Raw genomic sequence first — 14,575 nt, forward strand, 5'->3', positions numbered from 1 at the left:
GAGCGAAATGTGCGGAAAAAGCGTTTTATTCTCCACATTTTGAACTTTGTAGGGCTGTCTGGGTAATAAATTCTGGGGCGATGTGCGCAAATCATACCTCTGCGGATTCCCACGGGTGTCCTCTTTTTGGAAATGCATGAGTTTCCCTGTTTTCCTCGGTGGCTTGGACACCCGAGGCCCATATCTGTACGTTGTGCCGGTCGGCAGAATGTCTGAGATTTCCCTCTGAAAACAGACTTGGGGTTACTTGTGTTTTAGGCTTTCCCCTTGGCGGCCAGGTAGGTGCACCCACACATGTGAGGTACCATTTTCATCGGGACACCTGTGGGAACGCGTGACGGTAGGCCATGTGTTGTTGGGGGCGTGTTTCCATGGGTGCGTCTAGTGAAATCTGCGGAAAAGGTGTTTTTTCCCCCACATTTCGGACTTTGCGGGGCTGTCTGGGAAAAAATTCTGGGGCGATGTGCGCAAATCATACCTCTGCGGATTCCCACGGGTGTCCTCTTTTTGGAAATGCATGGGGTTCCCTGTTTTCCTCGGAGGCTTGGACACCCGAGGCCCATATCTGTACGTTGTGCCGGTCGGCAGAATGTCTGAGATTTCGCCATGAAAACTGACTTGGGGTTACTTGTGTTTTAGGCTTTCCCCTTGGCGTCCAGGTAGCTGCACCCACACATGTGAGGTACCGTTTTCATCGGGACACATGTGGGCATGCGTGACGGTATGCCATGTGTTGTTGGGGGCGTGTTTTGATGGGTGCGTCGCGCGAAATGTGCGGAAAAAGTGTTTTTTTCACGACATTTCTAAATTTGCGGGGCTGTCTGGGTAAAAAATTCTGGGGCGATGTGCGCAAATCATACCTCTGCGGATTCCCATGGGTGTCCTCTTTTCGGAAATGCATGGGGTTCCCTGTTTTCCTCGTTGTCTTGGACACCCGAGGCCCATATCTGTACGTTGTGCCGGTCAGCAGAATGTCTGAGATTTCCCTCTGAAAACAGACTTGGGGTTACTTGTGTTTTATGCTTTCGTCTTGGCGGCCAGGTAGGTGCACCCACACATGTGAGGTACCGTTTTCATCGGGACACCTGTGGGAACGCGTGACGGTAGGCCATGTGTTGTTGGGGGCGTGTTTCAATGGGTGCGTCGAGCGAAATGTGCAGAAAAGGCGTTTTTTTCCCGACAATTCGGACTTTGCAGGGCTGTCTGGGTAAAAAATTCTGGGGCGATGTGCGCAAATCACACCTCTGCGTATTCCCACGGGTGTCCTCTTTTCGGAAATGCATGGGGTTCCCTGTTTTCCTCGGTGGCTTGGACACCCGAGGCCCATATCTGTACGTTGTGCCGGTCGGCATAATGTCTGAGATTTTGATCTGAAAACAGACTTGGGGTTACCTGTGTTTTAGGCTTTCCCCTTGGCGGCCAGGTAGGTGCACCCACACATGTGAGGTACCGTTTTCATCGGGACACCTGTGGAAACATGTGACGGTAGGCCATGTGTTGTTGGGGGCGTGTTTCGATGGGTGTGTCGAGCAAAATGTGCGGAAAAAGTGTTTTTTTCCCGACTTTTCGGACTTTGCGGGGCTGTCTGGGTAATAAAATCTTGGCCGATGTGCGCAAATCATACCTGTGTGGATTCCCACGGGTATCCTCTTTTTGGAAATGCATGGGGTTCCCTGTTTTCCTCGGTGGCTTGGACACCTGAGGCCCATATCTGTACGTTGTGCCGGTCGGCAGAATGTCTGAGATTTCGCTCTGAAAACAGACTTGAGGTTACTTGTGTTTTAGGCTTTCCCCTTGGTGGCCAGGTGGGTGCACCCACACATGTGAGGTACCGTTTTCATCGGGACCCCTGTGGGAACGCGTGACGGTAGGCCATGTGTTGTTGGGGGCGTGTTTGATGGGTGTGTCTAGCAAAATGTGCCAAAAAAGCATTTTTTTCCCCACATTTCGGACTTTGCGGGGCTGTCTGGGTAAAAAATTCTGGGGCGATGTGCGCAAATCATACCTCTGCGGATTCCCATGGGTGTCCTCTTTTCGGAAATGCATGGGGTTCCCTGTTTTCCTCGTTGGCTTGGACACCCGAGGCCCATATCTGTACGTTGTGCCGGTCAGCAGAATGTCTGAGATTTCCCTCTGAAAACAGACTTGGGGTTACTTGTGTTTTATGCTTTCGTCTTGGCGGCCAGGTAGGTGCACCCACACATGTGAGGTACCGTTTTCATCGGGACACCTGTGGGAACACGTGACGGTAGGCCATGTGTTGTTGGGGGCGTGTTTCAATGGGTGCGTCGAGCGAAATGTGCAGAAAAGGCGTTTTTTTCCCGATAATTCGGACTTTGCAGGGCTGTCTGGGTAAAAAATTCTGGGGCGATGTGCACAAATCACATCTCTGCGTATTCCCACGGGTGTCCTCTTTTCGGAAATGCATGGGGTTCCCTGTTTTCCTCGGTGGCTTGGACACCCGAGGCCCATATCTGTACGTTGTGCCGGTCGGCATAATGTCTGAGATTTTGATCTGAAAACAGACTTGGGGTTACCTGTGTTTTAGGCTTTCCCCTTGGGGGCCAGGTAGGTGCACCCACACATGTGAGGTACCGTTTTCATCGGGACACCTGTGGAAACATGTGACGGTAGGCCATGTGTTGTTGGGGGCGTGTTTCGATGGGTGTGTCGGGCAAAATGTGCGGAAAAAGTGTTTTTTTCGCGACTTTTCGGACTTTGCGGGGCTGTCTGGGTAATAAAATCTTGGCCGATGTGCGCAAATCATACCTGTGTGGATTCCCACGGGTATCCTCTTTTTGGAAATGCATGGGGTTCCCTGTTTTCCTCGGTGGCTTGGACACCTGAGGCCCATATCTGTACGTTGTGCCGGTCGGCAGAATGTCTGAGATTTCGCTCTGAAAACAGACTTGAGGTTACTTGTGTTTTAGGCTTTCCCCTTGGTGGCCAGGTGGGTGCACCCACACATGTGAGGTACTGTTTTCATCGGGACCCCTTGTGGGAACGTGTGACGGTAGGCCATGTGTTGTTGGGGGCGTGTTTGATGGGTGTGTCTAGCAAAATGTGCCAAAAAAGCATTTTTTTCCCCACATTTCGGACTTTGCAGGGCTGTCTGGGTAATAAATTCTGGGGCGATGTGTGCAAATCATACCTCTGCGGATTCCCATGGATGTCCTCTTTTCGGAAATGCATGGGGTTCCCTGTTTTCCTCGGTGTCTTGGACACCCGAGGGCCATATCTGTACGTTGTGCCGGTCGGCAGAACGTCTGAGATTTCGCTCTGAAAACAGACTTGGGGTTACTTGTGTTTTAGGCTTTTCCCTTGGCGGCCAGGTAGGTGCACCCACACATGTGAGGTACCATTTTCATCTGGACACCTCTGGGAACGCGTGATGGTAGGCCATGTGTTGTTGGGGGCATGTTTCGATGGGTGCGTAGAGCGAAATGTGCGGAAAAAGCATTTTTTTCCCCACATTTTGGACTTTGCACGTCTGCCTGGGTAATACATTCTGGGGCGATGTGCACAAATCATACCTCTGTGGATTCCCAGGGGTGTCCTCTTTTCGGAAATGCATGGGGTTCCCTGTTTTCCTTGGTGGCTTGGACACCCGAGGCCCATATCTGTACATTGTGCCGGTCGGCAGAATGTCTGAGATTTCGCTCTGAAAACAGACTTGGGGTTACTTGTGTTTTATGCTTTCCCCTTGGCGGCCTGGTAGGTGCACTGACACAGGTGAGGTACCGTTTTCATCGGGACACATGTGGGAACACGTGACGGTAGGCCATGTGTTGTTGGGGGCATGTTTCGATGGGTGCGTCGAGCGAAATGTGCGGAAAAAGCGTTTTTTCGGACTTTGCGGGGCTGTCTGGGTAATAAAATCTGGGGCGATGTGCGCAAATCATACCTCTGCGGATTCCCACGGGTGTCCTCTTTTCGGAAATGCATGGGGTTCCCCATTTTCCTTGGTGGCTAGGACACCCGAGGCCCATATCTGTACGTTGTGCCGGTCGGCAGAATGTCTGAGATTTCGCTCTGAAAACAAACTTGGGGTTACTTGTGTTTTAGGCTTTCCCCTCGGCGGCCAGGTAGGTGCACCCACACATGTGAGGTACCGTTTTCATCGGGACACCTGTGGGAATGCGTGACGGTAGGCCATGTGTTGTTGGGGGCGTGTTTCAATGGGTGCGTCGAGCGAAATGTGCGGAAAAAGCGTTTTATTCTCCACATTTTGAACTTTGTAGGGCTGTCTGGGTAATAAATTCTGGGGCGATGTGCGCAAATCATACCTCTGCGGATTCCCACGGGTGTCCTCTTTTTGGAAATGCATGAGTTTCCCTGTTTTCCTCGGTGGCTTGGACACCCGAGGTCCATATCTGTACGTTGTGCCGGTCGGCAGAATGTCTGAGATTTCCCTCTGAAAACAGACTTGGGGTTACTTGTGTTTTAGGCTTTCCCCTTGGCGGCCAGGTAGGTGCACCCACACATGTGAGGTACCATTTTCATCGGGACACCTGTGGGAACGCGTGACGGTAGGCCATGTGTTGTTGGGGGCGTGTTTCCATGGGTGCGTCTAGTGAAATCTGCGGAAAAGGTGTTTTTTCCCCCACATTTCGGACTTTGCGGGGCTGTCTGGGAAAAAATTCTGGGGCGATGTGCGCAAATCATACCTCTGCGGATTCCCACGGGTGTCCTCTTTTTGGAAATGCATGGGGTTCCCTGTTTTCCTCGGAGGCTTGGACACCCGAGGCCCATATCTGTACGTTGTGCCGGTCGGCAGAATGTCTGAGATTTCGCCATGAAAACTGACTTAGGGTTACTTGTGTTTTAGGCTTTCCCCTTGGCGTCCAGGTAGCTGCACCCACACATGTGAGGTACCGTTTTCATCGGGACACATGTGGGAATGCGTGACGGTATGCCATGTGTTGTTGGGGGCGTGTTTTGATGGGTGCGTCGCGCGAAATGTGCGGAAAAAGTGTTTTTTTCACGACATTTCTAACTTTGCGGGGCTGTCTGGGTAAAAAATTCTGGGGCGATGTGCGCAAATCATACCTCTGCGGATTCCCATGGGTGTCCTCTTTTCGGAAATGCATGGGGTTCCCTGTTTTCCTCGTTGGCTTGGACACCCGAGGCCCATATCTGTACGTTGTGCCGGTCAGCAGAATGTCTGAGATTTCCCTCTGAAAACAGACTTGGGGTTACTTGTGTTTTATGCTTTCGTCTTGGCGGCCAGGTAGGTGCACCCACACATGTGAGGTACCGTTTTCATCGGGACACCTGTGGGAACACGTGACGGTAGGCCATGTGTTGTTGGGGGCGTGTTTCAATGGGTGCGTCGAGCGAAATGTGCAGAAAAGGCGTTTTTTTCCCGACAATTCGGACTTTGCAGGGCTGTCTGGGTAAAAAATTCTGGGGCGATGTGCGCAAATCACACCTCTGCGTATTCCCACGGGTGTCCTCTTTTCGGAAATGCATGGGGTTCCCTGTTTTCCTCGGTGGCTTGGACACCCGAGGCCCATATCTGTACGTTGTGCCGGTCGGCATAATGTCTGAGATTTTGATCTGAAAACAGACTTGGGGTTACCTGTGTTTTAGGCTTTCCCCTTGGCGGCCAGGTAGGTGCACCCACACATGTGAGGTACCGTTTTCATCGGGACACCTGTGGAAACATGTGACGGTAGGCCATGTGTTGTTGGGGGCGTGTTTCGATGGGTGTGTCGAGCAAAATGTGCGGAAAAAGTGTTTTTTTCCCGACTTTTCGGACTTTGCGGGGCTGTCTGGGTAATAAAATCTTGGCCGATGTGCGCAAATCATACCTGTGTGGATTCCCACGGGTATCCTCTTTTTGGAAATGCATGGGGTTCCCTGTTTTCCTCGGTGGCTTGGACACCTGAGGCCCATATCTGTACGTTGTGCCGGTCGGCAGAATGTCTGAGATTTCGCTCTGAAAACAGACTTGAGGTTACTTGTGTTTTAGGCTTTCCCCTTGGTGGCCAGGTGGGTGCACCCACACATGTGAGGTACCGTTTTCATCGGGACCCCTGTGGGAACGCGTGACGGTAGGCCATGTGTTGTTGGGGGCGTGTTTGATGGGTGTGTCTAGCAAAATGTGCCAAAAAAGCATTTTTTTCCCCACATTTCGGACTTTGCGGGGCTGTCTGGGTAAAAAATTCTGGGGCGATGTGCGCAAATCATACCTCTGCGGATTCCCATGGGTGTCCTCTTTTCGGAAATGCATGGGGTTCCCTGTTTTCCTCGTTGGCTTGGACACCCGAGGCCCATATCTGTACGTTGTGCCGGTCAGCAGAATGTCTGAGATTTCCCTCTGAAAACAGACTTGGGGTTACTTGTGTTTTATGCTTTCGTCTTGGCGGCCAGGTAGGTGCACCCACACATGTGAGGTACCGTTTTCATCGGGACACCTGTGGGAACACGTGACGGTAGGCCATGTGTTGTTGGGGGCGTGTTTCAATGGGTGCGTCGAGCGAAATGTGCAGAAAAGGCGTTTTTTTCCCGATAATTCGGACTTTGCAGGGCTGTCTGGGTAAAAAATTCTGGGGCGATGTGCACAAATCACATCTCTGCGTATTCCCACGGGTGTCCTCTTTTCGGAAATGCATGGGGTTCCCTGTTTTCCTCGGTGGCTTGGACACCCGAGGCCCATATCTGTACGTTGTGCCGGTCGGCATAATGTCTGAGATTTTGATCTGAAAACAGACTTGGGGTTACCTGTGTTTTAGGCTTTCCCCTTGGGGGCCAGGTAGGTGCACCCACACATGTGAGGTACCGTTTTCATCGGGACACCTGTGGAAACATGTGACGGTAGGCCATGTGTTGTTGGGGGCGTGTTTCGATGGGTGTGTCGAGCAAAATGTGCGGAAAAAGTGTTTTTTTCGCGACTTTTCGGACTTTGCGGGGCTGTCTGGGTAATAAAATCTTGGCCGATGTGCGCAAATCATACCTGTGTGGATTCCCACGGGTATCCTCTTTTTGGAAATGCATGGGGTTCCCTGTTTTCCTCGGTGGCTTGGACACCTGAGGCCCATATCTGTACGTTGTGCCGGTCGGCAGAATGTCTGAGATTTCGCTCTGAAAACAGACTTGAGGTTACTTGTGTTTTAGGCTTTCCCCTTGGTGGCCAGGTGGGTGCACCCACACATGTGAGGTACTGTTTTCATCAGGACCCCTGTGGGAACGCGTGACGGTAGGCCATGTGTTGTTGGGGGCGTGTTTGATGGGTGTGTCTAGCAAAATGTGCCAAAAAAGCATTTTTTTCCCCACATTTCGGACTTTGCAGGGCTGTCTGGGTAATAAATTCTGGGGCGATGTGTGCAAATCATACCTCTGCGGATTCCCATGGATGTCCTCTTTTCGGAAATGCATGGGGTTCCCTGTTTTCCTCGGTGGCTTGGACACCAGAGGGCCATATCTGTACGTTGTGCCGGTCGGCAGAACGTCTGAGATTTCGCTCTGAAAACAGACTTGGGGTTACTTGTGTTTTAGGCTTTTCCCTTGGCGGCCAGGTAGGTGCACCCACACATGTGAGGTACCATTTTCATCTGGACACCTCTGGGAACGCGTGATGGTAGGCCATGTGTTGTTGGGGGCATGTTTCGATGGGTGCGTAGAGCGAAATGTGCGGAAAAAGCATTTTTTTCCCCACATTTTGGACTTTGCACGTCTGCCTGGGTAATACATTCTGGGGCGATGTGCACAAATCATACCTCTGTGGATTCCCAGGGGTGTCCTCTTTTCGGAAATGCATGGGGTTCCCTGTTTTCCTTGGTGGCTTGGACACCCGAGGCCCATATCTGTACATTGTGCCGGTCGGCAGAATGTCTGAGATTTCGCTCTGAAAACAGACTTGGGGTTACTTGTGTTTTATGCTTTCCCCTTGGCGGCCTGGTAGGTGCACTGACACAGGTGAGGTACCGTTTTCATCGGGACACATGTGGGAACACGTGACGGTAGGCCATGTGTTGTTGAGGGCATGTTTCGATGGGTGCGTCGAGCGAAATGTGCGGAAAAAGCGTTTTTTCGGACTTTGCGGGGCTGTCTGGGTAATAAAATCTGGGGCGATGTGCGCAAATCATACCTCTGCGGATTCCCACGGGTGTCCTCTTTTCGGAAATGCATGGGGTTCCCCATTTTCCTTGGTGGCTTGGACACCCAAGGCCCATATCTGTACGTTGTGCCGGTCGGCAGAATGTCTGAGATTTCGCTCTGAAAACAGACTTGGGGTTACTTGTGTTTTAGGCTTTCCCCTTGGTGGCCAGGTAGGTGCACCCACACATGTGAGGTACCATTTTCATCGGGACACCTGTGGGAATGAGTGATGGTAGGCCATGTGTTGTTGGGGGCATGTTTCGATGGGTGCGTTGAGCAAAATGTGGGGAAAAGGCGTTTTTTTCCCAACATTTCGGACTTTGCAGGGTTGTCTGGGTAATAAATTCTGGGGCGATGTGCGCAAATCATACCTCTGCGGATTCCCACGGGAGTCCTCTTTTCGGAAATGCATGGGGTTCCCTGTTTTCCTCAGTGGCTTGGACACCCGAGGGCCATATCTGTACGTTGTGCCGGTTGGCAGAATGTCTGAGATTTCGCTCTGAAAACAGACTTGGGGTTACTTGTGTTTTAGGCTTTCCCCTTGGCGGCCAGGTAGGTGCACCCACACATGTGAGGTACCGTTTTCATCGGGAGACCTGTGGGAACGCTTGACGGTAGGCCATGTGTTGCTGGGGGTGTGTTTCAATGGGTGCATCGAGCGAAATGTGCAGAAAAAGTGTTTTTTTCCCCACATTTAGGACTTTGCAGGTCTGTCTGGGTTATAAATTCTGGGGTGATATGCGCAAATCATACCTCTGAGTATTCCCACGGGTGTCCTCTTTTCGGAAATGCATGGGGTTCCCCATTTTCCTTGGTGGCTTGGACACCCGAGGCCCATATCTGTACGTTGTGCCGGTCGGCAGACTGTCTGAGATTTCACTCTGAAAACAGACTTGGGGTTACTTGTGGTTTAGGCTTTCCCCTTGGCGGCCAGGTAGGTGCACCCACACATGTGAGGTACCGTTTTCATTGGGACACCTGTGGGAATGCGTGACGGTAGGCCATGTGTTGTTGGGGGCGTGTTTCGATGGGTGCGTCGAGCGAAATGTGCGGAAAAAGCGTTTTATTCCCCACATTTCGAACTTTGTAGGGCTGTCTGGGTAATAAATTCTGGGGCGATGTGCGCAAATCATACATCTGCGGATTCCCACAGGTGTCCTCTTTTTGGAAATGCATGAGTTTCCCTGTTTTCCTCGGTGGCTTGGACACCCGAGGCCCATATCTGTACGTTGTGCCGGTTGGCAGAATGTCTGAGATTTCCCTCTGAAAACAGACTTGGGGTTACTTGTGTTTTAGGCTTTCCCCTTGGCGGCCAGGTAGGTGCACCCACACATGTGAGTTACCATTTTCATCGGGACACCTGTGGGAATGCGTGACGGTAGGCCATGTGTTGTTGGGGGCATGTTTCGATGGGTGCGTCGAGCAAAATGTGCGGAAAAGGCGTTTTTTTCCTGACATTTCGGACTTTGCAGGGCTGTCTGGGTAATAAAATCTGGGGCGATGTGCGCAAATCAGACCTCTGCGTATTCCCACGGGTGTCCTCTTTTCTGAAATGCATGGGGTTACCTGTTTTCCTCGGTGGCTTGGACACCCGAGGGCCATATTTGTACGTTGTGGCGGTCGGCAGAATGTCTGAGATTTCGCTCTGAAAACAGACTTGGGGTTACTTGTGTTTTAGGCTTTCCCCTTGGTGGCCAGGTAGGTGCACCCACACATGTGAGGTACCATTTTCATCGGGACACCTGTGGGAATGCATGACGGTAGGCCATGTGTTGTTGGGGGCGTTTTTTGATGGGTGCGTCGAGCGAAATGTGCGGAAAAAGCGTTTTTTTCCCCACATTTCGGACTTTTCAGGGCTGTCTGGGTAATACATTCTGGGGCGATGTGCGCAAATCATACCTCTGCGGATTCCCACGGGTGTCCTCTTTTCAGAAATGCATGGGGTTCCCTGTTTTCCTTGGTGGCTTGGACTCCCGAGGGCGTGTTTTGATGGGTGCGTCGAGCGAAATGTGCGGAAAAAGTGTTTTTTCCCGACATTTCGGACTTTGCGGGGCTGTCTGGGTAAAAAATTCTGGGGCCATGTGCGCAAATCATACCTCTGCGGATTCCCACGGGTGTCCTCTTTTCGGAAATGCATGGGGTTACCTGTTTTCCTCGGTGGCTTGGACACCCGAGGCCCATATCTGTACGTTGTGCCGGTCGGCAGAATGTCTGAGATTTCGCTCTGAAAACAGACTTTGGGTTACTTGTGTTTTAGGCTTTCCCCTTGGTGGCCAGGTAGGTGCACCCACACATGTGAGGTACTGTTTTCATCGGGACACCTCTGGGAACGCGTGACGGTAGGCCATGTGTTGTTGGGGGCGTGTTTCCATGGGTGTGTCAAGTGAAATCTGCGGAAAAAGTGTTTTTTCCCCCACATTTCGTACTTTGCGGGCTGTCTGGGTAAAAAATTCTCGGGCGATGTGCGCAAATCATACCTCTGTGGATTCCCACGGGTGTCCCCTTTTCGGAAATGCATGGGGTTCCCTGTTTTCCTCGGTGGCTTGGACACCCGAGGCCCATATCTGTACGTTGTGCCGGTCGGCAGAATGTCTGAGATTTCGCCATGAAAACAGACTTGGGGTTACTTGTGTTTTAGGCTTTCCCCTTGGCGTCCAGGTAGCTGCACCCACATATGTGAGGTACCGTTTTCATCGGGACACATGTGGGAATGCGTGACGGTAGGCCATGTGTTGTTGTGAGCGTGTTTTGATGGGTGCGTCGAGCGAATTGTGCGTAAAAAGTGTTTTTTTCACGACATTTCGGACTTTGCGGGGCTGTCTGGGTAAAAAATTCTGGGGCGATGTGCGCAAATCATACCTCTGTGGATTTCCATGGGTGTCCTCTTTTCGGAAATGCATGGGGTTCCCTGTTTTCCTCGGTGAATTGGACACCCGAGGCCCATATCTGTACGTTGTGCCGGTCGGCAGACTGTCTGAGATTTCGCTCTGAAAACAGACTTGGGGTTACTTGTGGTTTAGGCTTTCCCCTTGGCGGCCAGGTAGGTGCACCCACACATGTGAGGTACCGTTTTCATCGGGACACCTGTGGGAATGCGTGACGGTAGGCCATGTGTTGTTGGGGGCGTGTTTCGATGGGTGCGTCGAGCGAAATGTGCGGAAAAAGCGTTTTATTCCCCACATTTCGAACTTTGTAGGGCTGTCTGGGTAATAAATTCTGGGGCGATGTGCGCAAATCATACATCTGCGGATTCCCACAGGTGTCCTCTTTTTGGAAATGCATGAGTTTCCCTGTTTTCCTCGGTGGCTTGGACACCCGAGGCCCATATCTGTACGTTGTGCCGGTTGGCAGAATGTCTGAGATTTCCCTCTGAAAACAGACTTGGGGTTACTTGTGTTTTAGGCTTTCCCCTTGGCGGCCAGGTAGGTGCACCCACACATGTGAGGTACCATTTTCATCGGGACACATGTGGGAATGCGTGACGGTAGGCCATGTGTTGTTGGGGGCGTGTTTCCATGGGTGCGTCAAGTGAAATCTGCGGAAAAAGTGTTTTTTCCCCCACATTTCGGACTTTGCGGGGCTGTCTGGGTAAAAAATTCTGGGGCGATGTGCGCAAATCATACCTCTGTGGATTCCCACGGGTGTCCTCTTTTCGGAAATGCATGGGGTTCCCTGTTTTCCTCAGTGGCTTGGACACCCGAGGCCCATATCTGTACTTTGTGCCGGTCGGCAGAATGTCTGAGATTTCGCCATGAAAACAGACTTGGGGTTACTTGTGTTTTAGGCTTTCCCCTTGGCGTCCAGGTAGCTGCACCCACACATGTGAGGTACCGTTTTCATCGGGACACATGTGGGAATGCGTGACGGTAGGCCATGTGTTGTTGGGAGCGTGTTTTGATGGGTGCGTCGAGCGAATTGTGCGGAAAAAGTGTTTTTTTCACGACATTTCGGACTTTGCGGGGCTGTCTGGGTAAAAAATTCTGGGGCGATGTGCGCAAATCATACCTCTGTGGATTTCCATGGGTGTCCTCTTTTCGGAAATGCATGGGGTTCCCTGTTTTCCTCGGTGACTTGGACACCCGAGGCCCATATCTGTACGTTGTGCCGGTCGGCAGACTGTCTGAGATTTCGCTCTGAAAAGAGACTTGGGGTTACTTGTGGTTTAGGCTTTCCCCTTGGCGGCCAGGTAGGTGCACCCACACATGTGAGGTACCGTTTTCATCGGGACACCTGTGGGAATGCGTGACGGTATGCCATGTGTTGTTGGGGGCGTGTTTCGATGGGTGCGTCGAGCGAAATGTGCGGAAAAAGCGTTTTATTCCCCACATTTGGAACTTTGTAGGGCTGTCTGGGTAATAAATTCTGCAGCGATGTGCGCAAATCATACATCTGCGGATTCCCACAGGTGTCCTCTTTTTGGAAATGCATGAGTTTCCCTGTTTTCCTCGGTGGCTTGGACACCCGAGGCCCATATCTGTACGTTGTGCCGGTTGGCAGAATGTCTGAGATTTCCCTCTGAAAACAGACTTGGGGTTACTTGTGTTTTAGGCTTTCCCCTTGGCGGCCAGGTAGGTGCACCCACACATGTGAGGTACCATTTTCATCGGGACACCTGTGGGAATGCGTGACGGTAGGCCATGTGTTGTTGGGGGCATGTTTCGATGGGTGCGTCGAGCAAAATGTGCGGAAAAGGCGTTTTTTTCCTGACATTTCGGACTTTGCAGGGCTGTCTGGGTAATAAAATCTGGGGCGATGTGCGCAAATCAGACCTCTGCGTATTCCCACGGGTGTCCTCTTTTCTGAAATGCATGGGGTTACCTGTTTTCCTCGGTGGCTTGGACACCCGAGGGCCATATTTGTACGTTGTGGCGGTCGGCAGAATGTCTGAGATTTCGCTCTGAAAACAGACTTGGGGTTACTTGTGTTTTAGGCTTTCCCCTTGGTGGCCAGGTAGGTGCACCCACACATGTGAGGTACCATTTTCATCGGGACACCTGTGGGAACGCATGACGGTAGGCCATGTGTTGTTGGGGGCGTTTTTTGATGGGTGCGTCGAGCAAAATGTGCGGAAAAAGCGTTTTTTTCCCCACATTTCGGACTTTTCAGGGCTGTCTGGGTAATAAATTCTGGGGTGATGTGCGCAAATCATACCTCTGCGGATTCCCACGGGTGTCCTCTTTTCAGAAATGCATGGGGTTCCCTGTTTTCCTTGGTGGCTTGGACTCCCGAGGGCGTGTTTTGATGGGTGCGTCGAGCGAAATGTGCGGAAAAAGTGTTTTTTTCCCGACATTTCGGACTTTGCAGGGCTGTCTGGGTAAAAAATTCTGGGGCCATGTGCGCAAATCATACCTCTGCGGATTCCCACGGGTGTCCTCTTTTCGGAAATGCATGGGGTTCCCTGTTTTCCTCGGTGGCTTGGACACCCGAGGCCCATATCTGTACGTTGTGCCGGTCGGCAGAATGTCTGAGATTTCGCTCTGAAAACAGACTTTGGGTTACTTGTGTTTTAGGCTTTCCCCTTGGTGGCCAGGTAGGTGCACCCACACATGTGAGGTACTGTTTTCATCGGGACACCTGTGGGAACGCGTGACGGTAGGCCATGTGTTGTTGGGGGCGTGTTTCCATGGGTGCATCAAGTGAAATCTGCGGAAAAAGTTTTTTTTCCCCCACATTTCGGACTTTGCGGGGCTGACTGGGTAAAAAATTCTGGGGCGATGTGCGCAAATCATACCTCTGTGGATTCCCACGGGTGTCCTCTTTTCGGAAATGCATGGGGTTCCCTGTTTTCCTCGCTGGCTTGGACACCCGAGGCCCATATCTGTACGTTGTGCCGGTCGGCAGAATGTCTGAGATTTCGCCATGAAAACAGACTTGGGGTTACTTGTGTTTTAGGCTTTCCCCTTGGCGTCCAGGTAGCTGCACCCACACATGTGAGGTACCGTTTTCATCGGTACACATGTGGGAATGCGTGACGGTAGGCCATGTGTTGTTGGGAGCGTGTTTTGATGGGTGCGTCGAGCGAATTGTGCGGAAAAAGTGTTTTTTTCACAACATTTCAGACTTTGCGGGGCTGTCTGGGTAAAAAATTCTGGGGCGATGTGCGCAAATCATACCTCTGTGGATTTCCATGGGTGTCCTCTTTTCGGAAATGCATGGGGTTCCCTGTTTTCCTCGGTGACTTGGACACCCTAGGCCCATATCTGTACGTTGTGCCGGTCAGCAGAATGTCTGAGATTTCACTCTGAAAACAGACTTGGGGTTACTTGTGTTTTATGCTTTCGTCTTGGCGGCCAGGTAGGTGCACCCACACATGTGAAGTACCGTTTTCATCGGGACACCTGTGGGAACGCGTGACGGTAGGCCATGTGTTGTTGGGGGCGTGTTTCGATGGGTGCGTCGAGCGAAATGTGCGGAAAAGGCGTTTTTTTCCCGACAATTCGGACTTTGCGGGGCTGTCTGGTAAAAAATTCTG

This window comes from Ambystoma mexicanum, chromosome 9 (genome assembly GCF_040938575.1).
Source record: "Ambystoma mexicanum isolate Mex_15411 chromosome 9, UKY_AmexF1_1, whole genome shotgun sequence".
Taxonomy (NCBI): domain Eukaryota; kingdom Metazoa; phylum Chordata; class Amphibia; order Caudata; family Ambystomatidae; genus Ambystoma; species Ambystoma mexicanum.